General features: G+C 49.0%; 1 long non-coding RNA gene across 1 annotated transcript; it reads right to left on the bottom strand.

The window, feature by feature from the left end:
• Positions 1–1103: 1103 nt before the first annotated feature.
• LOC123142082 (uncharacterized) lies at positions 1104–4194 on the bottom strand. The gene is made up of 3 exons (XR_006470518.1): positions 3712–4194; positions 3514–3606; positions 1104–2980 (listed from the first exon to the last, which is right to left on the bottom strand). It is a non-coding gene; the product is annotated as an uncharacterized lncRNA (long non-coding RNA).
• Positions 4195–27198: the final 23004 nt, after the last annotated feature.

Genomic DNA, 27198 nt, shown 5'->3' with positions numbered 1-27198 from the left:
TTCATCAGTAGAGTCGGTTTTCTTGCCGGCGTCTTCGCCGGGGTACTCCCTTCCCTCTTCAGCCCGGGCGCACCTATCGGCCAGAACATAGAGTTCGGCCAGATCCTTAACCTTGGTCATCGCCAGCTCTTCGCGCATCTTGCGGTTGCGCATGTTCTGATGGAACGCGCTGATCACAGCGGCGGGATGAATGTCGGGGATGTTGTACTGCACCCGGCTGAATCTCTGGATGTACTTGCGCAGGGTTTCCCCTTCCTTTTGGGGAATGATATGCAGATCACTGGCCTGGCCATGAGCTTGGTGGCCTCCAGTGAAGGCGCCAACGAACTCATGGCACAAATCCGACCAAGAAGAAATGGAATCTGCCGGCAAGTGCATCAACCAAGACATAACATTGGGCTTCAGTGCCAACGGGAAGTAATTGGCAAGCACCTTGTCGTCGCAAGCTCCAGCAGCCTGCATCACGATGGTCTAGATACTGAGGAACTCGGACGGATGGGTCTTGCCAGTGTACTTCTCACCGACGTCGGGCTTGAACGTGCGGTGGGACGGCCACTGGAACACTACTAGATTTTTCATTATGACCGAGGGTCAAATTACCGTCGGATATTTCATTCCACCGTCGGATTTACATATAACCGACGGTACACCGTCGGCAATCTCCCGTCGGCTATGCTTGGTCGGCCATTACACTTATAGCCGACGGTACTTTTGGTTAATACCTTCTCCGACGGTAATTAGCTGACGGTGATTCGTCGGGCATGTTTTGGTCTCCAGCCGGTTCACATAAACTCGACAACGCTTATAGCTGACGGTTCCCCGTAGAATATTTATTTTCTGACCGTTATTACTTCCCGTCGGCTTTCACAATAGATGACGGTATATTTGACCCTTTGGGGACCGAGAGGAGAATGAAACCCTTCGGGGTTTGCTATAACCAGGAGGAGAATGAGATCGAAAGCTATTATGATCGCCGACTGTGTATACACCCCTTCAGGAATTCCTACGGTTGAGAGCCTGACAAACAACATCAATATACAGATTCATCAAGAGTGAAGTCTCTGTTGTTGTATGGTAGGCCATTAGTCACCCCGAAAGGATTGTTTTCCACTTCAAATATACTATCTTATAATTGCACAACCACACATGACCAAGTAACATATAGTATATTTAGCGGATCCAAATTACATCGATCATAATGATCTATCTAGGAAGTTTGAAATGCTAAACAAAAATAGTAACTAAGATATAATGGTCCAAGCATTAAGTTCACTTTGTTGCATATCCTGAAGAAAGATCAGACTCATCTTCATCACCATATGGATCATAACGCCAATTGCCATATAGATCATGACAATCATCGCCATAGACATCATCACCCTTGCCATAGATCACGATTCCTCAGGTATTTTTTCCCACTCCTAAGAAATGATTAGAGTAGTTGTAAGGGAGATGAAAATTGTGTAATCTAGTTGAAATTTAATTGAGCATACAATGACAAAACTTAGATGTTCTAATTGACTGGTTAGATGCTATCTAACAGTATCACTATGTATTAACCTTTTGATCCTTCACATGCAATTTTCAGGGTAACATGAATTACCAGGAACACATACTCCAAATAATAAAGATTGAGGAGTACACATTGCTCTGTGTACTAAAGGAATAATCTACCAATAAACCACACTGATTTCAATTTCATAATAAGTTTGCAACGGTTCAGAATACATCATGCTTTTCGAATTACTTGTAACATTCATATAATTCAAAGAATATGACATTTTTCTAATTAATTTTATTAATCATATCTCCAGAACCCGCATGTGCTATGGTTACACCAAGATGGACGGGTGATACAGGTAAAAAAATCCTTATCTGAAAGATACAATGCGGCGTCGATAATCGGTTCATTGGCTTGTTGCGATTACAAAAATATATATTAACCAAGTACAATGGACATCTATAACCCCACTGAAGTATATACCAACGTTTATATTTTGCAGTAGTAGACTAGCAAACCACTACTGGGCAGTTTGGGCATACAGTAAACTGGTTAAGAATGCCATGTAAAGAAATATATAATTTGTTTGTTCATTCAAAACAAATTAAATAGCAGCAACTCACACTAAATCTCCACCAACAATAGTTTAGATTATACTACACATACCTAATTAAATTAAGCCACTTCTTATGTTTTGTATGAGGGGTCAAAATCATTCTCCATGGTTAAAGCTACCAGTATTTCTGTATGTACTTCCAATTCTTCTCAACAATGTCCACTTTTTTAGACCCTGGTTCCATTGCTATAATGAAACCAAGCTTTCCATACATTCTCAAAAGCATCATGGTCTCAAAAGTTCAGGACCAAAAGAGGCAAAGCCATTACAGGGAAAAACAAAAGCTAGAAAGGAGGATGCCTGACAGAGGGTCAAACATGCCAAATCATATTGTCTATTGTTGAAATTTTCTCTGTGCAAATGATTTTATTGTAATTGATTATAGTAACATATTTGCCTATATGAATTCAACAAAAAATTTCCCCTGGCACCTTAATTAAGATGGATTTAGTGTAAAGAAAACAGCCAAAAGATAGATTTCTAAGTTATGAGCCACATCTAGGAAAATAGGGCACAAGCAGGTGCATACATTATATATACTACAATAGTACCACCTAGGCAACGGGTAAGCTAAGAAAACACCTCAAATAAAAAGAGCAGGACTCGAAGCAAGTTATCTGTAGCATGCGTCTTGAAAGCCATTGTACGCTGGCTCAAAAGCGTTACATTGTTGCTCTTCAGATAGACCAACCTTTCACAGATATGTTTCTCCATGCTCATGTTGTCTAGAAATAAATTGGCGCATAACTAAATGTGTCAGTTTCATTTTGATGAACATCATCTCGTCCCCTTTCAAATACGACTTCTTGTACCTAAGCTCAAAAGCGTTACATTGTAGCTCTTCAGATAGGCCCAACGGCCACCTGCATGATAACATAGCGTATATAAGAACATCAAATAAGAACCCCTGCACTACATCTTTGAGAAAGAACACACAGGACATGATGTTGACATGTCAGTGGATGCATCAGCCTTAGCAACCGGAGCTAAATGTTACAGAAATACAAAATACTGAAAAGAAAAGCAAAAGCGAGATGAAAAAACTTGGAAAAAGAACAAGGAATGTACGTACTACATCTACATGAAAGGAGGACTGCTAGTTAAGTTATACAATAGTGTGAAGTATACATCCCGATTCTGATTGCACATGCTGACATAGTGTCTCTTCTCTTATGTACTAGTCAAACTGCTGTAGCTAGCTAGCCTTGACCAAACATACATGCATCAACACAAGCTAGCTAGCTCATCTCACCGTTGCAAAATGGCCACTTGCTAGTTAATCAAACTATTTTTAACACATAAACTTGACTTTATTTTCCAAACTAATAGGCATGGCTTTGTTTTTCAACCATACACACAAAAAATAGACCTAAACAGACATGGAAACAACCATGACCTCGTTGTAGAACTTGAACCTCACCACCACAGAAGCCAGCCATGTCACCATCTCCATCTCCCCGGTATTCAACTTGAACCACAGGAGCAAATCCTGGACCCCAACCACCAGAAAATAAGCTCACCATCCATTAACAACACACATACGCCACATGTATGACCTGCTCGAGGAATTGCGCAAAGGAAGAGGCGACCGGACCTGGTACAGGCGGGCAAAGGCAGGAGTGAGCGTGTTCTATACGGCGGCATCAGGTGGCCACTCGGATGAGGAGTTTCAGAAGGGGCCGATACATGCCATGGGAGGTTGAGGGAGAGAGAGAGAGAGCAGACGAAGAAGACCGACGCGGTCCCGAGGAGCGGCGTCGAGCACCTATTGGTTGGTTAGATCCGGCAGCGTTGTGGTCGGAGGCTGCCAGATCTAAGGACCACGAAGACGGAGACGAGACTCGAAAGGACACTTCCGCATCGGGAGGAAGAGCAGGGAGTGGGTGATGTTGCTGGGCCAGGGAGAGCGACGAGGGTGAGGTGCGCAGCCGGATCAACGGGCGACAGCGGGGTTGGCGCATGGCGGCGGCGGCGAAGAAGTTGTTGGGACTTGGGAGAAGAGAAGATGCGGCGTGGGACTGGGAGGTTTCAGAGGGAAAGGGGTGGGATGGCAGGACGTGGGCACATGGCGGATACAAGATGGGCCGCATGCAAAAAGAAATGGTAAGTGGCAAGAGGTAAATAATGGCTGGAGGTGAAAATAGTTCCTGCTCCTGCCGTAACTGACATTTTTTCATTAGAAATTCGAAAAGATATATACCATACGTATTCAGTAAAGAAAATCTTTTTTTTGCAAAACTCAGTAAAGAAAATCTACTCTCTCTTTTGCAGGTAAAATAAATTTCTACTCGAAAGTAATTATTTCACATATCTCATCAAAAGTAATTTCATGGTCGAAATTGCCATATCGATCTTTGTACGATTGGTTGATGCTACAATCTGACTTCGGTTGGACCCAAATCAAGGAATCAATCGATAGTTGGCGAATCTTTGCATGTAAATTGTATATAATCTGTCATGCACAAAGTACTCATCTATAATATATTGTTATGCATATGCAGTATAAAGTTACAGCCCAATGTGTGCTACTCTCTCCGTTCCTAAATATAAGTCTTTTTAGACATTTCAAATGGAATACAACATACGGATGTATGTAGACATATTTTAGAGTGTAGATTCACTCATTTTACTCCGTATGTAGTCACTTGGTGGAATCCCTAGAAAGACTTATATTTGGGAACGGAGGGAATACAAAATATTTCAATATGGAGGCACACATTTATGAACAAGTGGAGTACTCCCTAGGAATAAAGTAAATCAGAGCTCGAATGATAACAATCCTAATAAACTCCAAGGAGACTGGAATGAAATATTAATAAATTTACCGATTTGCTAGCATCATGTCAATATATACTATTAATATGCATGAAAAGTAAATCAAAATCAAGTTCTATTAGCTATTGGTTAAGGCTTGTAGAAATTTTTTCATCTCGAATTGATTTAACCAACACAAAGATGAAGATAATTTAAATAAAATTTAGTTAGCATTATAAGTTTCTAAATGATTAATTTAGATTTTTTGCGAGCTTCGTGAATCACTAGCCACTGCTTGGATGCCCCATACGGAAACACTGGCTGCCTTTAGCCACAACTGTCACGATGAGGGATTGTCGAATGCCCTCGCTCGGCGCCGAGTTCAGACCTTCTCTGAGCTTTCAGAGTTGGTGTTAAAATTTTGCACCATTGAAGAAGCCTAGCTAGCCCAGGAATCAGTATACTCAGACGAATCAAAGACGCGAAAAAGAAAGAAGACGGGACCCTAGACCGTCCTAGACGGATTGCTCGACTGGCCGTGCCCTATACACTCTACTTTGCTCAACGCCAATCCAACCCATGGCCTTCGAGCCTGTTGGGTTGTAAAACAAGTCGCTAAGGGAGGCGAGGCTCTCCTCTCAAATAGGCACCATCAGTCATCCCACAAATTCCTCGGAAGAACCTGAGGTTCTGATGATTTACCAAATATATAAGTCAGGAAACCAAAGAAAACCGGTCGTACAGGAGCTCGTCCGCGCCCCGATATGTGCACCGCCGGCGTCATGGTTGAACATGCCGATCACGTTTGAGCAGCACGACCAGCCAGTGGTCGATCTAACCGATGCCCAGCCGCCATGGTCCTCGACCCCATCATGGACGGATACCGACTACACAAGGTACTAATGGACGACTGCAGTAGCTTAAATCTCATTTACGAGGGAACATTGGAAAAAATGCAATTCGACACAACTCGCATCTAGCATAGCTCAATTACATTTAAAGGGGTCATCCCAAGTAGGGAAAGCACGATGCAAGGGAAAGATCACCCTCGATGTGTTCTTCGGCACTCCCGAGAACTATCTGATCGAGGAGCTGACCTTCCAGACCGTGCCCTTCTAGAACGGCTACCATGCCCTGCTGGGGCAAGAAGCGTTCATAGTATTCCGCGCCATAATGCATTAATTGTAAAAAACTACATGAGTAATGCACTTACAAATACAATGTTAGATGTTCATTCTTGGATATTTTCTTATAGGGAAAGTATCTACAATATAACATCGGTCATTCCACATGTTTATCGATGTTGTTCACCGAAACATATATCAGTGGGAGTGAAAGTTGACCGTCGGCTATTGCTATCCCCCGTCAGGTATTTCTCAAATAACCGAGAGTCACACATGTACTGTCGGCCATCTTCACTCATAGGTGAGAGTTTTCTTTTCACCGTCGGGCTATGAAATTTCACCGTCGGCCATTCCATGTAATCCCCGTGGGTGTATGAAAAACCGTCTGCCATTTTTAGGCATAGGTGAGAGCTTTATTTTCACCGTCGGCTATTACATATCACCGTCGGACATTACATGTAATTCCCAAGGGTGTAGCATAAACCGTCGGGCATTACAATGAACTGTCGGGCATTAAATGGGATACCCAAGGGTTGGATTTTTACCGTCGGTTAATCTAGCATACCGTCGGCTATTACTAGTAATACTTGTGAGTTTACAATAACCGTCGGCCATTGACACTACCGTCGGCTATTACTATAATGGCCGACGGCCCGTCGGCCATTACATTTCACTGTCGGAAATATGGGGATTTCTAGTAGTGGAACTGCCGTAGCTCACAGGTAAAGGCTGGCCAACCCACCTCGTAAGGTAGGCCGCCGGAGCCCCCCGGCGCTGGGTAGTCCACAGCGGGTCCCGCCCGCTTGTCCGACTGGTGGCGTGTATCAGGCCGGCGCTCGATAGTGGTTCGAGCATCTTCGTGAGCTCGTTCTCGAAGAACATGGCGCTGGTCGCGGTGGGTCCGCGGGTCAGACGACGCTATAGAGATGTTATCACAAACATCGTCATGACAATCCGACGCCCACGGCGGCTGGCGAGGAGGAGGAGAGTGCACCGTGACCGCAGCACCCCCGGTCCTCCCAGCGCTGGCATGTGGCGGCTCGGTGGAGCGCCGGCCTGAGGGTCCCGCCGGTCGTGGATCATCTTTGTTGGCGACGGCGACGAGGCTCCGGATAGTGGCCCTCCACTCGTCGAGCTTCTCCGCAGCAGGAGGGAAGTCGAGGAGCAGCTGCGCGCGCGCGCGCGCCAAAGCTTCTGCTGGCGTGGGTGGCGGCGACAGCTGCGTGGACCGTGGCGCGCTTTGACCTCTAACCATGTTAGAAGGAGCTCTATGACGACCCAGCGGCTGCGCACCATTTTCGCCAGCACTTCGGCGGGCATGCTGAACTCCTTCGTCCCGCGGACGACGCATAGAGCTCTTCCCACGGCGGTGTCCAGGGTCACCGGCGTGGAGACGCTACTCGTCGCGCACACCATGGGAAGAGCGCGCAGTGGTCGCCGGCATGGGCGTCTTGGAGGTTGCTGCGCTGCCCGTGGGTGGCACAATGACACTCCTGGAGGGCCCCGTGCCGCCTGCGGGGGGCCCAACCTCGTCTTTGGATTTGGTGGCGTGCGGCCCGTCGCCTGGCGCACGAACGGCGCCGCTCGCTAGGCTCTGACTGCCAGGGCGATGCTGGTGCTCGCGGACCACGGCCCGGGTTCTGTCCGCGACCGGGCCGCTGCCCGCCCATACTGGCACGGGCCGTTCGGCCCCCGACGAGCCGATCGCCGTGGCCGTCTTGTTCTTGGGAGCCATGGCGATGAAGAAACGCTAGGCTAACTACTAGAACATATTCTCACAATTGTGCCCCCTACCTGGCGCGCCAAAGATGTCGGTGTGGAACAACACCTATGGGATCACAAGAATCCCTACTACGGTTGCCGGGGCGCAGGGTTGCGAGAAGAGCAGGATCAGTAATCACCACAAGGATCGTTTACGCAGGTTCGGGCCGCGAGGATGCGTAAAACCCTAGTCCTGCTTTGGTGGATGTATTGAGTGTTCTTGAGCCCTTGAACTAGCTACGGTGGCTGAGTAGTTCCAAAGAGCCGAATCCTTCTCCAGTACGCCATGGGCCTCCTTTTATAGTCGAAAGGGGCTGCCATAGTGGCACACAGGAGGTGGAAAGGCATACAGTACTATGAGCTTATCGCTCATATTACAGGACAAGACACATTTAATGCGCCACTGAGGTGTCCCCTAGCTTTATAGGGGACGGGAGCGAGGCCCGTCTCGTCCGTCACCGCTCCTCCTCGCTTCGACACGCGCCCTGGCCAGCGATGCGTGCGGCGCCATGTAGGCAGGCAGGCAGCTGAGGTGGCGCGGTGGTAGGGTCTTCACGAAGATCTGCATGCCGCCGCGCAGGTGCTTGTTGAGTTGGCCCTGGTGCTGCATGTTGCCACGCAGGTGCCTGCCCAGCTGGTTGAGCTGGCAGCTGCATGCGAATGGCGGTGGAGACTTGGCTGGTGCGGGCCTGGCAGTGGCCCTGCTGGTGTCCTCGGTGAGGGCCTTGTCGGCTGGCCCGGCAAGGGTCTTGCGGTGGCGCGCTGTCGTCCCCGGCAAGGATCTTGCCGGGGGTCTTGTGGCTCTCCTCGGCAAGGATCTTGCCGAGGACCTATGTCTTTTAATCCTCATCTGATCTTGAATATTCCTTGGTCTTGACAAAGATCTGCATGCTACGATGGAGGTGCCTCCCGAGCCCTAGTTCCAACGTGGTTGGTTGAGTTGGAACCCATGGGCTCGAGGGTGGCTCACTCCGCTGGTGTGGGCGAGCCGCCCCGCAAAGGGTCTTGTCAGGGCTGTTGAGGCTGCCCCGGCAAGGGTCTTGCCGGGGGAGGCTTCTTCGTCCTTCTGCTTCTTTGTGTTCTTGGCCTTGGCGTTGCCTTGGATGTCTTGGGCTTCGGTTTTACCTTGGTTCACCTCCCTGTCCTGCTCGGTGGGGCCGTGGGCGCGGCTCCGACTCTCCGTGCACAGGTAAAGGGGTACAAAGGTGCGCCCCTTCTTTTGTACACCGACAATGTTGCATGCTAGTCTCATCATGTTCATATGTTTATGCCATGCTCGTATTGTTCTAGTTGTATCATGTTGTACATGCCATGTTATTCTGATAGTATCGTGTTCATCATTGTTTAATAATCTGTAATTGCCATGCCATTGTTTGTCTTGATTGCTTTGGTTGATGTGAGCTTGCAATTACATTCAATGTACTGACCTGGCGTGTCATGCCAGTTTGCAGGTCATGCCGGATTTGATTGCTTGTTTGCCGTGTTTGCGAGCTAGGATAAGCGTTCTAGCCAGAGTCCCTGCGGAGTGGAGTTCACCACCTCCATCGTTGTTCCGCTGCTAGTATTCATCCCGCTGCGTCGAGTTGTCTTGCTGTTTGCATAGAGCGACCGTGGCAGGCGTAGTGTCGCCGTGCCGATGTAATCGCCTTGTATCCATATAGATTGTAATAAAGAGCTGAGTTGTTCTATGCTAAGCAGTGTCGTATTCAGGAAGACTTCTCCTCGATCTCTGGGCTGGAATATGGGGCGTTCTGGTTTCTCTGAGCCGGGGTGCCACATGGCTGGTGGCTCGCAGTACACTACGAGTTGTGAGCCACCGTGTGGGTTGGCCGTTTTGTTAGGCAGGTCGGTGCCACATCAGAGTCGTGAATTCGTTATTTAAAACATTACACAACCCTTTCATACATATATGTTTTGGCCACATGCAGTCGATGGTTGTCCTACACGACACTCGATACTCGCGTGTGACGCTTTTTGTGGGCCCGCGAGGTCGTCGTCCATTACTTTGACGTACAGCCGGCAGTGAGGTTAATTTGACCAGCAAGGTCGAATTTTTTTTGTTTGTGTTATGGTGGTATATAGTACGCGTCGAAGAGGTGGGAGGGGACTAGCATATATACTATACATACATGCCCGTGAACAAGTACACCTCACTCAGTGTCGGGACTTTTTGGTTTCCGAGGCACGTGCCACATCAAAATTGTGAAATTGGCTATTCAAACATCAGACAACACCTCTTTGGGCCACATGCATGCACGTGGTGGTTATCCTAGCTAGGACACTCACGTGTGACGCTTCCATCTGTGGGCCCACGAGGCCATTGTCGATGCATGCATGCATGCATCACTTTGACCTACATCGGGAGGGGTTTATTAATTTCGCCATCAATGAGGATTGTTTTGGGTTGTACATATTACAGCAGGAGCATATAGTATGCGGTGAAGAGGGGGGAAGGGGACCATCATATGTAGTACGTTTCATGAACCTCGCTCTCTGTGGGTGCATGGCTTACGGTTTTTGAGGCGTGTGGCAAATCAAAGTTGTGCATTTAGGGTAATCAACATATATATGTTTGGCCCACATGCAAATCGGTGGTGGTTGTCCTCTCGCACCCACTTAAGCGGTTATCAGCGATATCGATGCTTTCCATCAATAGGCCCGCTTGGTCCATCACTACTTTTTGCCTGACAACAAGAGAAATTAATTTGACTTAGGAGGGGATTATTTTTTTGCTTGTAATACAGTATATATATAGGTCATGCTCTGGGATGACATGCATGATACAGTTTGAGCACACACACATGCATGTGTACGCATGAATCCCTCCCATCGAGTCGAAGTGGCTAGTACAACGACACGTCATGAACCGATCTCGCTCTGTGTGGGGAGCTAGTGTACGATTTTTGACGCACGCGCCACATCAATGTTGTGAAATGGTATTCAAACATGCATGCACGCATCACCTCCATACACATGCATGTAGTGGTTGCCTTCGAACAGTACACTCCCTCGCGTGGTTATCGGCGACAAGCCTATATATTCGTGGGCCCGCGTGGACATCCATGATCACCTTGACCAACAACAAGATAGGTCACCATGGCGGATTCTTCATTTGGTTCGTGTTATCGTAGTACAGGTCATGGTGAGATTCAGACCTAATTAAGTTTGAGCGCATATACTATGCACGCATGCATGCATGAATCCCCGTCGTTGGCTTGAAGTGTGGTGTAACATACACATGCATCGTCAACCTAACCCTCACTCAGTGTGGGGATTTCTAATTCGAAATCACGGTTCCACATCAAAGTTGTTCCATTGTTACTCAAAAACACACCTCTCCATACATATGTTTGGGCCACACGCAACTCAGTGTGGGGATTTCTAATTCGAAATCACGGTTCCACATGAAAGTTGTTCCATTGTTACTCAAAAACACACCTCTCCATACATATGTTTGGGCCACACGCATGCAGTGGTTGTCTTTGGGGACTAGCTACTTGCGTGATTATTGGCGAGCTAGCCCATCTCCGGGGTCGCATGGACAGCCATCACTTTGACCAACAACAAGAGAGAGGTTGTACGACCAAGGTGGATTATTCTTGGTCCGTTTTACAATCCATCTTGGTGAGATATGCCTCTCTGGCCCGCCGACTGAAAGTGTGTGTGGGGGGGGGGGGGGCTGCTACTTTGCACTTTGCTAGGTGAACCTCGGTTGGGGGGCATGCATGCATAGCTTAGGATTCCCTTCGTGGCGACACAAGGGGGGCTGCTAGCTACTTCGCACTTTGCTAGGTGAACCTCGGTTGGGGTGCATGCATTCATAGCTTAGGATTCCCTTCGTGCCGACACGAGGGAGGGAGGGCTGCTAGCTACTTCGCACTTTGCTAGGGTGAACCTCGGTTGAGGGGCATGCATTCATAGCTTAGGATTCCCTTCGTGCCGACATGAAGGAGGGGTGCTGCTAGCTACTTCGCATTTTGCTAGGTGAACCTCGGTTGGGGGGGGCATGCATTCATAGCTTAGGATTCCCTTCGTGCCGACACGAGGGAGGGGGGCTGCTAGCTACTTCGCACTTAGCAAGGTGAACCTCGGTTGGGGGGAGGGGGCATGCATTCATAGCTTAGGATTCCCTTTGTGCCGACACGAGGGGGGTGGTGGCAAGCAATACCGTGCGCTTTGCGAGATAGGTGCCACATCAAAGTTGCATTTGGTATTTGAAAATCAAACCACCCTGTTCATACATAAATTTGGTCCACATGCAAGTCTGTTCGTGTTCTGACCCTCTCCCGCGTCATTTTTCGCCGAATTTATGAGCATTAGACAAGTCGGATGACTCAATAGACACGGTTCACTCAAACTAACCGTGGGCATTGGGCTCCCTGAGGCTTCCCCTCTCAAAAATATCTACCCGCACTACAAAAAAAAGACACATTCGTGACATTTTGGGCCGAACGAATTTTTTTCTATCATACATATGACACTTCTATGACGATAATTGTGACAAAACCCGGTATCATCATAGATGTGGTGGGCTCCTACTTCTATGACAAAAAATGGGCTTTTCGTCCTGGGCGGGCCGGAGATGCAGCTGCATGACATTCTTTGGGCCGTCCATGACGGCAAAAACCGTGGTAGAAGCGAGGGGAAGGAAAATTCCGGGGAGTTCCCGGTTACGGTGGGAGGTCGGGGGCCGAGCGATGCACGTTTCTCTCGTACACGTACGCGCGTGTTTGCGAGGCATTGGCTCTAACTGAACCCGAGCGAGGCGTTGGGCTCTAACTGAACCCGAGCGATTGCACTGCAGGCTACGCGTTACTGAACCCGAGCGATCGATCGATGGCTGTTAACTGAACCCGATCGAGCGATTCCTTCGCTACTCCTGCTAACTGAAGCCGATCGATTGGATGAACAGTGAGCGTTGCGGGGGGGGGGGGATGGATGAACAGTGAGCGGTGCCGTTGCCTTTGAATGAACAGGACCCCGTGGTGTGGAGGGCTGGATGAACAGTAGACGGTGGAGGGGTGCCCGTGGAGGGTGGTTGAACAGGACCCCGTGGTGTGGAGGGCTGGATGAACAGTAGACGGTGGAGGGGTGCCCGTGGAGGGGTGGTTGAACAGTAGCCGGTGGAGTAGCGCGCGGTGGAGGCTGGATAAACAGGAGCCCGTGGAGGCTGGAGGAGGTCGACGGTAGCCCGTGGAGGCTAGAGGAGGTCGACGGTGGAGATGAACAGTATCCCGTGGAGTCCCGTTTTGCGGTACGCCACACCCCTCCCGATGAACAGGACCCCCGTTTCGACCGTAGTGCTCCAACACAAGTCCGTTTCCTCCGTTTTGCGGTACGCCACACCCCTCCCGATCAACAGGACCCCCGTTTCGACCGTAGGAGGTCTGTTTCCTCCGTTTTGCGGTACGCCAGACCCCTCCCGATGAACAGGATCCCGTTTCGAACGTCGCCGGTCGAACACAAGGCCGTTTCCTCCGTTTTGCGGTACGCCAGGCCTCGTTTCCATCGCCTGTTCCGTCCAAGCCCTCCCGATGAACACGACCACACATTCTGTTCTGACCCAGCCGGTTGGCTCCCACGCGTTCCGTTGCCTCCCGATGAACACGACGCATTCCGTTGCCTCCCCATGAACACGAGCATTCCGTTGCCTCCCCATGAACACGACGACGACGCTGTTTCCCGTTCCGACCCAGCCATGTACACGAGCCCTGGCCGTACGTATGCGCAAGTAGGCGTTCGAGACCCTGCCCGTATGTACGTACGTGGCCGTATTTTCTTTCTTGCACCCTGGCCGCTGTACGTACGTGTACATGCTATGTGCGCGCCTCTACTACGACACGTACGCGCCCCTACAACGACACGTGCGCGCCTCTACATCGACCAGTATATATGTACGTACACGTTCGCGACCAGAATGACAACGCTACGTACGCTTCGACCAGGTGGGTCCCGAGTGTCAGGCACTTCCTTGCCTGCGAAGATGTAGCTGGTGGGTCCCAGCGGTCAGGGGGGCGAATCGTTTTGTTCTTTTTTTGCCCGGACGCACTTCCTTGCGTGCGAAGGTGTAGCTGCTGGGTCCCAGCAGTCAGGGGGGAATCATTTCGTTATTTTGCCCGGACGCACTTCCTTGCGTGCGAAGATGTAGCTGGTGGGTCCCAGCAGTCAGGGGGCGAATCATTTTTTTTGGACGCACTTCCTTGCGTGCGAAGATGTAGCTGGTGGGTCCCAGCAGTCAGGGGGAATCATTTTTTTCAGACGCACTTCCTTGCGTGTGAAGATGTAGATGGTGGGTCCCAGCAGTCAGGGGGAAACTTTTTTTGTGAAATACGGTGGCCCGTCCGGTGGGTCCCCGCTGTCAGGTGGAGGAATAATCATTTTGTGCGTAATAAGGAGGCACTTCCTTGCTGCGGCCGTCGACCCAGCTGTCAGCCTCTCCACGTACAGTCCACATCCGATGGATGCCATTCCTTGACCACGTTGACCACGCCGCGCCGAGAGCACCAGGGCGGTGGACGACGGCGAGGCCTAGGAATGGGATGACGCGGAGCCGGGGAAGACGCGGCAGTGGATGCCCACGCTAGAGGAGTATGAGGGTTCACTCGTTCGGCTGCGGTGTGAGGCTGCCATCGCCGCAGAATAACAGGGGGTGTGGGTGCGTAGAGGGATGGCCTAGCCAGCTGTGGGAGTAGTAGGGGGCGGTGAGGCCTCCGCGGCATCACAGCCGGCCACGGGCGGCAGGAGCAGGCGGCACGACCGGCGCTGCTTTGGGCGGCTGGAGCAAGAAGACCAGAGGTTGAAGAAGCACTACGGCCGTTGGATGGACATCGTACGGTCACTGGAGCTAGAATCGTTCATATATTGACTAAAGTTGACAAAGGCCTCTGTCCCAGTCAACTTAGTAGGCCCACAAGTCAGCCTCCCACCAAGGTGGGTCCCAGCTAGCAGGGGGTATTCATTTTTTGTGCGTAATAAGGAGGCACTTCCGGTGGGTCCGAGCTGACAGCGGGGGGAACGTTTTTTTCGCGAAATACGGTGGCCCGTCCTGTGGGTCCCAGCAGTCAGGGGGAAACGTTTTTTTCGCGAAATACTGGTGGCCCGTCCGGTGGGTCCCTGCTGTCAGGTGGAGGAATAATTATTTTTCGTGTAATAAGGAGGCACTTCCTTGCGGCTGCCGTGGACCCAGCTGTCAGCCTCTCCACGTGTAGTACTCTTCCGATGGAAGTCGGTCGTTGACCACATTGACCACGCCGCGCCGAGAGCACCACGGTGGTGGACGACGGTGAGGCCTAGGAAGGGGATGACGCGGAGCCGGGGAAGACGCGGCAGTGGAAGCCCACGCGGAGAGGAGTGTGAGGGTTCACCGGTTCGGCTGCGGTGTGAGGCTGCCGTCGCCGCAGAATAACATGGGTGTGGGTGAGTAGAGGGATGCCCTGGCCAGCGGTGGGAGTAGTAGGGGGCGCTGAGGCCTGCGCGGTAGCACAGCCGGCCACGGGAGGCGGGAGTAGGCGGTCCCGCCGGCGCTGCTTTGGCGGCTGGAGCAAGAAGATCAGAGATTGAAGAAACACGACGGCCGTTGGATTGACATCCAACGGTTACGTCTGCTAGAATCGTTTGTTGACGTATATAATAACTAAAAAAATCTTGCATACGCGTCAACTAAACAGGCCCACAAGTCAGACCACTCCCTCTTTTTTTAATAATTTATATATAGCTCATGGCAACTTCTTATGCAATTTATTGCAGTCGTTTTTTTGGTTGGCCAGGGCCAATTTCGCATATTTCTGTGGGTTCCAAACTATTTTTAATACCGAAATGTCGAGCCAGATTTAAAGTACTTTGAAGATATATTTAAATTAGGTTAATGCCCAGTGAAATAGGAATCTGAAAATGTGAAAAAATTCAGAAATTATAAAGTAATTGCCAATTTGTCATCTGTTTTTATATTTACAACCCATTTCATATTACTTTCAAGATTTGCAGGCGTCTTGAAAGAGTTGCAGCCCATCAGGGCGTAGAAAAATAAGTAGGCCTGGATTGGGTATTCTTCAGAAAAAATAAACTGGGCTCATTTTCACAAAGAAAAAATAGCTGGGCTGGTCACATGGTGAACATAAAATATAAGCCTGGGCTAGACGGGCCACAGCCCAGTTCAAACCCTGCTCCGTCTCAACAATACCAAACAAAAAAAATACTGCTCGAGTAGCTACGTCCCAGGTGTCAGCCGATCTTGTGTTGTTCTCTTGTCTATTGACTATATACGCTCACAATGTCGTGGGTCCCAGATGTCAGGAAAACACTAGGAGGAAGCATTTTATTTTTCCATACGCTGACGTGGTGGGCCCCTACTGTCATCCTCTCCACGTACTTCTGCCGATTCCTGTTGTTTGTTGACCATGTTGACAACGCGAGAGGGCGGCGCCGCGGCGAGCGCACCAAAGCGCGCGGAGGACGTCGGCGTTAACGATTTAGGAGACGGTGGGGCGGCGATGCGTGCGCTGAGGCGCAGCCAGCCGTGGGAGGCGGAAGCAGGCGGCCCCGCCGGCGCTGGTTTGGTTTTGGCGGCTGGAGGAAGACAGGACTGAAGAAACACGACAGACTGTAAAAGCAGCAGGAGTACTTAACAACCTTAACTGAAACCAGCAGGGGCACTTAACAACCAAAGCTGAAAGCAGTATGAGTACTTATACAGGTTCAACCGTACAAAGCACGCCTCGAACAGTGCTACTTTGCCTACAGTTAACCAAGGGTGAGGCCGCCAAGCCCCAGGACAAGGCCCAGGCGCCACCCCGCGCATCCACAACCTTCTGAAAGCGGCTTCATCTCGCAACGTGGTCAATAAACAGGATATTCGCTTTAGAGCCATGGAAAAGCATGAACATAATCTTCTGTCCTATTCTCCAAGATGGACGGGCCTTCATTATTTGAGACCACCCATGAATAAGTATCTTTTCACCTCCAAGGGGAATTGAGTAGGTCGACATAAACATCATGTTGTGACCAAGCGCAAGTCTGACCCGACCATGGTCAGGCATCTGTATAGGAACAATAGAACTCGGCAGTTCCTGTTTCAAGAAGATCACAGCTGTAAAACTGTGTATAAGCAATAGTTTATGAACAACATATATAACAGAAAACAGCTCGTACCATAAGTTTCTCGACACAGTTGGACCTGTTCAACGAGTGCAGCAGTGGCACACATATCCCACGTGGCCTTCCACCATTGAAACGCCCCACAAGGACCTCAAGACGATCAATAAAGTGTAGGAACTTGTGGATGTCGATCCAGTCAACTTCAGTGCCATTAGTAACAGCCGAGTTATTACAGAGTAACAAACGAGCAGACTGCTTAACTCTGAAAAAACCTACACGTGCCACCAATTATAAGAAAATATTAGTTAGAAGTAGCATCTTCGTGAGAGATTCGTTGCTACTTCTAAAGTTAAATTGTGATTAGTTAGACAGAATAGGTGGATTAAGAAGTAATCGAGGCAACAAGCAAGAACCAGATACAAAACTAACATGGATGAACAATTGGAACGACGTCGGGGTGGAAGATCGCAGTGAAGATGAGACCAGGTTCTGCTATTTCCATCAACATTCGTGCGCCAACTTTCAGTCCGTAACACTTGAGAAAGTTTATCCAAGTTCGGCCATAAAAAAAGCAGCGATCTTCTTGGTTCATGAACCCAACTCGGAACTTATATCCATGGCTTGTCTTCACTGTGACCATTAAACTAGTGTATTCAGTTATGGCAAGGCCGAGCATCTTGAGTACATGTGTTCTGGCAGAGCAAATAATACACTGCAGGAAAAATAATATGAGAACACAGCATGTTCAAAAAACCCCACCCTCCCGGATAGAAAAGAGGATTCTAGGAACATACTGTGCGCGTTTCAAAATGCTGTGTTAGGATGAGAAGGAACAAGTGTGGCGTCTCGCCGAGGGCGCAGAAACCTGTAGGGTACTCGCACTTTGGGCACTGCAAATGAAACACACTAGATTCAGTAGGAAGAAAAATGCATCAACGGCGGCGGCTGCCATCCTAGGATTACCTGCGACCAAGGGACTTGGATTTATCGGGGATGGATGAAGAATTCGTACCTGGTTCTCCATGAGAAAACCCTATGCAATCGCCGAGAGGGGGTTTTCTCTGAACAAGCAGACGAGGGAGAAGGGGATTCAGGCCCAGTGAAATATTGCCGCTTCGTCCGTCCAGCTTACTGCTAAAGCTGGAAAGGGGGGTTGTGATTTGACGGCTCATTGGGCATTACTGCGGCGCTACGACCGGGGTGTGTCTACCGTGAAGTTGTGCACTCTAATTTGTGCATATGGCACGTGGACCCCGTTGCCGGTTGCCCCACATATCAGCGAAAGGAAGTAGAAAGACAGGAGTAACTAGTTACACATAAATATATTTTTTGACAGAGAGATACTCCCTCTGTAAAGAAATATACAAATCTTTTATATCACAGGCTCACCTTGCCGAGAAATATACTCCCTCTGCAACGCACGGGCATTATGGGGGTTCAGCTGAGAATATAATACTCAGATAGGCTCACGGTTCTGGACTTTGGGCCGCAGGCCGACCCTGCATGTTTGGGGGCCCATGTGTTCTACCTCAGCGCTTTTCATATTGCAAGCGATCGGTACGGCGCTGGTTTTAGATGCTGTCGCAAGGCGAATACACAAAATTGAATAAAGCACGGCAGCTGTTGGAATGAAATCGAACGACAGTTCCTAACCAGCAATCAGAGTTGCAATTCTATCAACGATATACCATGTGATAAATAATACTGTCGTACTACTTATACACACAGGACACTTGTTTCACCATGCCAGATTATTACATCAAAATCTCTCGGAGGATAGATCAGTTCGGCAGTTGCGTGCTGCTACTGAAGAATTTCAAAGTTGATTTGGACCAGCTCTCCTTGCCGAGAAAGTTCGATTTTGACATCATCCCCTACCGCAAGATATGATTTAGATTTGAACCTTGACCATCCTTTAGCATCAATCATCATGCGACCATCCTTTGTACTTACGGTATATTGAGCAGGTTCATTCACACCAAGGCTGCGCATGGTAAGAGAAACTTGGCCGCGGTCGCCCGGATTGTTGAACGACTCCCTCGTTGCTCTAGGAATTCTCTGTTTGCAAACAAGAAGACATACCCAAACAGTTAGATCAACACAGTGAATCATGTGAAACAACATGGAAAGAAAAAAGAACGAAGCACTTGGGCGGCCAATGCTTACCAAGAAGGTGGACATGTCGGTTTTTGTAAGGACTTTGGTATATGAAGTGCGAACTGCAGCCCAGTCTGTTGCCGGTGCAACTGCACGGGCCGGAGCAGATGCAAGTGCAAGTGTTGGTGCAGGTGCCGAAGCCGCTGCTGCTGCCGGAGATGGTGCTCCTTGTAGAGCTGGTGCCGGTGTCGGAGCAGGTGCCGGTGTCGATGCCCGATCCTCCGGTAGATCAGACTGATCCGCTGACGCGGTCGGTGCCCAATCCTCAGCTGGATCAGACTGAGCTGCTGCCGCTGTCAGTGCTAGAGCAACTGCCGGTGCTCGATCTGTGCGAGACAGCGGCGATCGTGTCTGGTCTGCTATGATCAGCTTTCTAACTTGACTAGGATCCGTGACCGTGATCCAGTTTTTTTCTTCATTTCTTTTAAACGCGAGAAGGACTAATTGTGGCGTTTTTGTTAAACCAAACTGCAGTTCATCATAGGGATTCAGCTTGTACTCAGACAACAGACTGATCCAATTTTTTCCAGTAATATAAGTGATGGACAGTGCCTTCGTTACTGACACGACATAAGAAGTGAAACCTGCAAAAATAGCCATCGTAGAGCAAACCAAACGGTTTATTCTGTGATGAATGTCACATGGCAAAACCTGCATCGTAAAATTGCAGGAAAAGAAAGAAAACATGACATTAAATCAATAAGATTTAGACAGTAAATCAATAAGATTTACTTGATGTGACACGAGTGAATCCTTACCAGGAAATCACTATGTTGAAGTACTAAACAGAAGATTGATCGTCCAACTACGCGTGGCATGCAGGGGCCCCGCCTACTCCCACAAGCAGGACAGTCCAAAGGTCGTGACAAATCGTATGGACCGAACATCCATGGGACTGGAAATCCTGGTGGGTGCGATAAACCCTGCAATGCATACAGATATTGGAGTGTAACCATAATTGATAAACCGTCCTCACAAAAAATATGATCTGGATACTTCAAAATATACAGACTGAATTGAGTGGACAGACATTAACATAGACCGTTCACACACCAAAAGCGGCAGTACTAATAAACAATACAGGGTTCACAAACACAAATCAAGTACTGAACAATAGTACTTACTACAGACAAGCAAAGTTGCACTAACTAAACTCTGCAGACTATTTCTTGCCACCGACCTACGGGATGAACCCCGCATAACTGACTAGGCCATGGACTTCGTGTGAGATGTCTACATGCACCATCACCATCTTGTCAACCTTGGAGAACCTAACAGAGTGGTCTTTCCACTCATAAACATGATGATGAAGACAGGCCGCATCAGATTTGTTGGGAAGCTTTACAAGAACCACACCCTTCGTAATCGAAGGCACAGCCAGGAAATTGTTGTGGTCAAGTACAGCCTCGAGAACACGCCTGACAACAATGCTACAGGAAAACACTAGTTCAGGACACGTGGCGACAAGGACACAGCAGCTGGATAGTTCAGCAGTAGAACTCATCATCAGGTCTTCCAGTTCACACGGCATGACTTTGAGAACTTCATCTCCACCGCGGACCTGGTTCTAATTCAAACAGAAACCATATTTTATTACTACCTCCGTTCAGAAATATAAGATGATTTTCGATATTATACTCCATATATGACTACATATACGCACAGAAATGAGTGAACAAAGACACTAGAACATGTCTTCAAAGGCATGAGAGCAGAGGGATTACATGCAATATCCATAACACAAGTTACTGAGGCAAATATACCCTCTTAAAAGGTAGCATTGATGTTCATAAAGTACTCCCTCCGTCCCAAAATTCTTGTCTTAGATTTGTCTAGATACGGATGTATCAAGTCACATTTTAGTATTAGATACATCCGTATCTAGACAAATCTAAGACAAGAAATTTGGGACAGAGGGAGTAGTTGAAAGTAATCTATAAGAAATCAGTGTCAACCTCTCGCATGTTTTGGTCAAAAGAGGAATTTAGAACCGTCATTTGGCACACTAAAATCACATGCAAGATCACCCAGAAAGTTGTACTACCAGTACTAGTACTGCGTGTTAGATGAAAAAACACGATCAAGATCGAGAAAAAGATCGTCAACAAGAGACATTACCTGGACTTGCTTAATGAGGGATCCCGGAGAGGGGGGCTTGGACAGGGCGATGGCTTTGAGCTTGTCTGCGGTAGTCTCGGCGGGGTGCTTGCGCTTCTTCGTACCATGAGCCTCGACGGTTTTGGCCAGAGCCATAGACATCACGTCGGCCGGTGCTCCGGCGTCCATCCAAGAGAGGAAGCTGAGAGAGAAGAGTGAAAGGAGGAACGAGATGAGGGAGAAGCGAAGCGAGTGGGGGTTTTCTTCAAGAGAGGAAGCTGAGAGAGAAGAGTGAAATGATGGTTGCTTCGTCCGTCCAACTTACTGCTGGAAAGGAGGGGGTTTTGTGATTTGACGGCTCATTGGGCATTACTGCGGCGGTTCGATCGGGGTAGTCTACCGTCACTCTACTACGGAGTAATTTAGTGCATGGCTGGTGGACCCAGGTGCTGGCTGTCCCACACGTCGGCGAAAGTGAGTAATTTAGTGCATGGCTGGAGGAGGATCCGCACGGTAGAGCGTGTCCACTGTTTTTCTGAAGAAAAAAATGATTACAGCAAGCGTTTCCACTCTTACGACGGAGGAGTGCGAAACACGGCAGCCACTTGAACATACACAGTGCTCCTACTACTAGGCATGTGCAGTGGTTCATACGTCAGTACTACACAATCTTGTTGCTAGTGTAGTAAGATATGACGATAACAAATGATGTTGTGCGCATGTCAACTACTCCTATATGTAACATAGTACCGCTTTTTCGACTGTCCGGTCGAGAATGAACGGTGAGATCAATGTTAACAGAACTAGGTCCACAGCGCACGGAGAGTACGGTGCTACAGTACTCCACGAAACATGAACCATATGAAGCACGAATAGTGTTAGGCAGGGTGTATGAAGGGTGCACGGGATGGGAGCAAAAGTTCCCTTCTCGACCCACTTTTGGGTGTTTGGCAGAGTGCATGAAGGGTGCATGAGTCCACACTAGTAGGTTGACAAAAATACACGAAGAGGAAACAACTATATTGAGATGAGAATGCAACCAAACACACCCACACGCTTTGTGCTACAGTGACTGATCTGCACCGTCTGAGTTTGATCCAACGGTCATGTTGCGCCGAGACATGGACATGCCCATGCAGAGGGCGCCTAAACACCACCGAAGTCCCTCTGCTTCTCGAGGCGCACGACGTTGGTGATGCAGGGTGCAACCGCCCGCAGAGCCCGCTCCCGGTCGACGGGAGCCAGCTCGTCAAAGACGGCGTCCAATGGCACGAATGGATTCCGGTGACGGAGCCCTGAAAGGATTCGCCCGGCAACGGCGACGGCAGCCCGCAACCCCTCCTTGTCCAGCTCAGCCCCCACCATCGCGCGGAGACGGCTCAGCTCCTCGGAGATATAGGTGAAGAAGGAGACCAGGTCAGGAAGCCGCAGCTCGTTGAAGTCGACCGGGTGGTCGAACGGGTTTAGCCCGACGGCCGGCATCGTCGCGCTGGCACGACGGTAGGCATCGCGCAGCCGCAACACGTGCGTGGCAACTTGGTTCACCAAGTGGCTGAGGCGATCCTGGACCTCGTCACGATCGGCCCGCTCGCGCTCCAGCCGGCTCCCCTGACGGCCTATCGTATCTCCCGCTTTCTGCAGCAACGCCGCCGACGCCTCGAGCATCTTTGTGGTGGACGCCTGCCGCTTTTGAAGCTCCGTGAACTCCCGCACATAACGGAGGAGCATGGCACTCCTCTCCTCCTTGAGCTCACGGAGCTCCACGTCCTTGGCCCTGAGCTCCGCATCCTTGGCATGGAGCTCCTGTGTCAGGCGCCTCACCTCGGACTCCGTGATCTGCTGCGCCGCCATGGCACCAGGTAGAAGCAATGGGGAGAGGAAGCAAAGGGGGCGAAACGGCTGAAAGGCAATGCAATCTACGGGAAGGCGGAGGGAGCGGGGAATCTTTTGGTTTTCACCACGGTAAAACACCAGTCGACGACTTCTCACATCAGGGAGCAGTGGGTTTTTACAGGCGGAGTCATCGTGACTAATTGCAGCCGCGCCTGCTCCCGTCAATCAAAAAATTAAAAATCCTGCCGCACCTGCTCCCGTCAATCAAAAAATTAAAAATCCTGCCGCACCCAAACACCAGAGCAACGCCGCGGTGGATATTTAAATTTACCTGCCGGCAAGTAGATAAAAAAGGGGTGAAAAAACAAATGTGGCGGCGGCCTAGCTAATCGGTCGAACTAGCCCAACTAGCTAGCCACCGTGCTTCACTGATGTACTCGGCGGGAAAGGTGGTCTTTCGTGATTTGACGACTCATTTACTTGCTTCAGCGCTACGACCGAGGAGGACCCAGAAAACACGCGGTAGGGCGTCCCACGTCAGGAAGAATATATGCGTGCACCACCCGGGAGGACCCCGAAACCGCGCGGTAGGGTGTGCCACGTCTCGGCACGGAGGAAAAATGTGCGTGTAAAAATATACTGTATCAGACGTAGTACCTATGGTTCGACCTCGGGACCCAGCCAGTCGGTCGAAAACACCCCACTAGCCACACAGCTTCATCATGCAAACGTGGCACGGAGGATAGATGTGGTTAGCTCCGTCTCGACCAGCCACAACGTCTCTTGTTCTAGGCGATTCTTCTATTTTCCAAGCTTTTTTTAGTTGTAATAACACCACGGCAAGCTAGCGCCGCTCTTCGTGTGTGCCCGTGCAAAGGTTAGACGATGGAGAGAAGAGAGATTGAGATCGCAGACCTGGGACCCACCAGTAAGTGAGACAACGGTCATGCACGTGTTGACGAGGCACTCCCTCTACTCTACTCAACGCAAGTACTGTATAAAATCAAGTTATGGGACAAAGCCAACAACCGTTCGTTTTTTCAGGCTATCGACTTACGCTTTGTAGTCCAGGTTGCCAGTTCGAATCTCGTCTTTCAGATTTGTTAGTTTTAGGTCCAAATTTGATTAATGACAAGTGGGACCCCCGTGTGTTGTTCCGATATTTCAGTGTAGGATGGTTTTTTTGAACAAACACTTTGCGCGGTTAGACAAGTAACGGCACGAGTTACACGTATTTTGCAAGTTTACGAACAAAAATGACAGCGGCATAGAATATCACATCCACCCCGCAGCTTAGATACTATGGTGATACGAGTTTTTACACCGTTGGAAGTGAGATCCAATGGCTTGGGAGTAGTCTTTGTAATTATGCGCAATTTCCAAACTCTCCAAAGGTTTTTTTTGCAAATAAAACATTCAGGCCTCGTGTGTGCCGCTGCATCTTCGATCCAACGGCTCCCCGGTGCTCATATTAGGTGCTCCCCGTAGCTTAATTACCCGCTACGGTGATATGAGCATCTAGGTCGTATGATCAGTGATCAGATGGCACATGCGTAGTACTTGTACTTTCTGCGCATTTCCCAAACTCTATCAGCCGTATATTGCAAAAACATTCAAACCTCCTACTGTGGGCCGTTAGATCTCAGTGAACTCGTATCACCATAGAATCTACGGTGCGGGAGCACCTCATACTCTCCCGTGCGAGAAAACATAAGGTGCTATCGCAGCTTGGATGCTACGGTGATACGAGCTTGGAGGTCGTTTGATCTGAGATCCAATGGCATCTGAGCAGTCTTTGTGCTTGTAAGCAGTGGCCGAACTCTTTTGGGGCTTTTCTGCAAAAAACCATTCGAACCACCGAGGAGGTGTTGGGTCACAAATCCAACGCCTCCGAAGAGCTTGTATCACCAAAGCATCTAAGGTGTGGTAGCACATGATATTCTTACATACAGGAGAATATGATGTCCTCCTTCATCTTAGATGCTACGGTGATACGAGCTTCGAGGTCGTTGGATATGGGATCAAAGGGCATCTAAGTAGTTTTTGTACAAATTGTGTGCAATTCTCAAACTCATCAAGGTTTCCTGCAAAAATATTAAGACACATCATGTGAGCTGCTATATCTCAGATCTACAAGCTCCAAGCAACTCGTATCGGCATATAGCATCTAAGGTATGGGGGCACATGATATTCTCCCGGGGAGGAGGGGTGGGGGTGCACAACCAATCGGTGGTTGGGAGGGTGGGGACAAATATAATCTAAACAACCCTAAACAGAGCTCCACAATTTTATCTAAGGTCGAGGGGTTGACCCCCGACAATCATAGCTCCGCCTAAACACAACATTTGCATGTACTGTAGTACTAGACTTAATATTCATGTTTCAGTTTCATGTTCATTTTAAATATTGAACTGAGGACCATGGATGTCTTACATTTTACTCCCTTCGTTCCTAAATATTAGTCTTTTTAGAGGCTTCAAATGGACTGGCACATACGGATGTATATAGACATATTTTAGAGTCTAGATTCACTCATTTTGCTCCGTATGTAGTCACTTGTTGAACTCTCTAAAAGACTAATATTTAGGAATAGAAGGAGTATTTTTGAATTCGTGTCATACATGCATGGTTTGGAAAAATAGATGCACTATACTTATTGGATTGTTGTTGTGTTCGTGCGTGTGTGTCTCTGTGTGTGTGTGTGGTCATATGCTTGATACATACAAAGTTTTCTCACCTCCATATTGTTCATCTTTTAAATTTGAATTTGCATTGGAAAACTTACTAGGGATACCATGAAATGTGAAATCCACGTTGAGATCACTATATCACAAACTCACTCTAATTCAACAACTCGTCATAAATCAATTACCACGTTGAGATTAGTATTTGCAAGGAAAATACGGGTATTGTAATACACATAGATTCGTTCGGCAATTTAAAAGGTTCCTTTCGTATTCTCGAATGGTAGGACCCAACGGCGTACCAGCCAGACCTTGGCTCGTGTTGATCCTAAAAAAACCGGGCTCGTGTCCTTCGGTGGCGTGCGTGGTACGCACATTAGGCAACCCCAACCAGTCGAGCCTCAGCGTTTCAAGTCGAAATATCTGGCGGCCAGAATTCCAGCCCTAGGAAATTCCCCTCATGTCCCCGGTCCATAATGACTACCGATGAACAACGGAGGGATGCTTTAGTAACTAGACAACGTTACCTACCGTGCCGAGCACGGTTCAATTCCCTCGGTCGCCGCTCGTCAAGGTCACCCGTCAACTGCATTGCCTAGTACTACTACTACTACACCAGGATGAGCACAGAATTGAGCCCGTTTGTTCGTGCCTAGTACTTGAGTTAATATATCAGGCAATGCACTGGTACGGAGGGATTATCCTTTTACTTCACATATATAACTTGTCTGAAGTCTAACTAAGAAAAATGTTTGCCCAAATCCTTTCTTAAGAAATACAACAGGACAGATGTACGGCTTGAAAATTTATTGCATGATGCAGGTTATGATATTGTTTCGAATCCTGGATCTTAAATTTCAGAAAATCCAAAAGTGAGCATAAATTCTTGAAACTAAGCATGGTCACGTGATATGGCACAAATATTACTTCGTAAGTTTTTTCTTCAATTTGAGACAAGCCGCTTATGACAAGTTGCACAAATGAAGAGTCAAGGTATTTTGGAACAAAGACCTGTCATGTTAAGGCGAACGCTTTCACTATTGAAACCGTGGGCATTTACGTGCCGCCACGAGTCCCCGCTTCTCATCGGCAGGTGCCGTCCGAGCAAGCGTGTGAGACGACGGGAGGCGTGCGAGCAGACCGCTCCGCCGGCTGTCAGGGAGGCGTGCGAGCAGACCGCTGTGCAGGCTCACCAGGAGGCGAGCCCTTTGACCAGGCTCCGCCGCCCACCGTCGTCGCAATTGCTCCCACTTTTAATGTCGCCGGCGCCGCAGTTTAAAATCAACCCCGCACTACCCGGTATCGCTACAATCCTCTCTCTTCCTCTCCGATTCTCCTGTCTGTCTCCAACTAGCCTGACCTAAACGTACGCCATGCCGCATCACGATGGTCTGCCAATAGTGTTCCAGTTTCCTGAGTAAGACACCCAGCCGGAGTCTCAAGAACATAAGGCACTTTGGGACGAGCTTGAACTGGCCTTGCGGGAAGACGCCACGCCTGTCCCCGCTCCCGTTCCGGCTCCCGTCGCCCCGACTGCACCAGCGCCCATCCTCGTGGCATTGATGGGCTGGGAGCCGC

This window comes from Triticum aestivum, chromosome 6D (genome assembly GCF_018294505.1).
Source record: "Triticum aestivum cultivar Chinese Spring chromosome 6D, IWGSC CS RefSeq v2.1, whole genome shotgun sequence".
Taxonomy (NCBI): Eukaryota; Viridiplantae; Streptophyta; class Magnoliopsida; order Poales; family Poaceae; genus Triticum; species Triticum aestivum.
The sequence above is the reverse complement of the archived record's forward strand: the minus strand, read 5'-3'. Positions and strand labels throughout refer to the sequence as shown.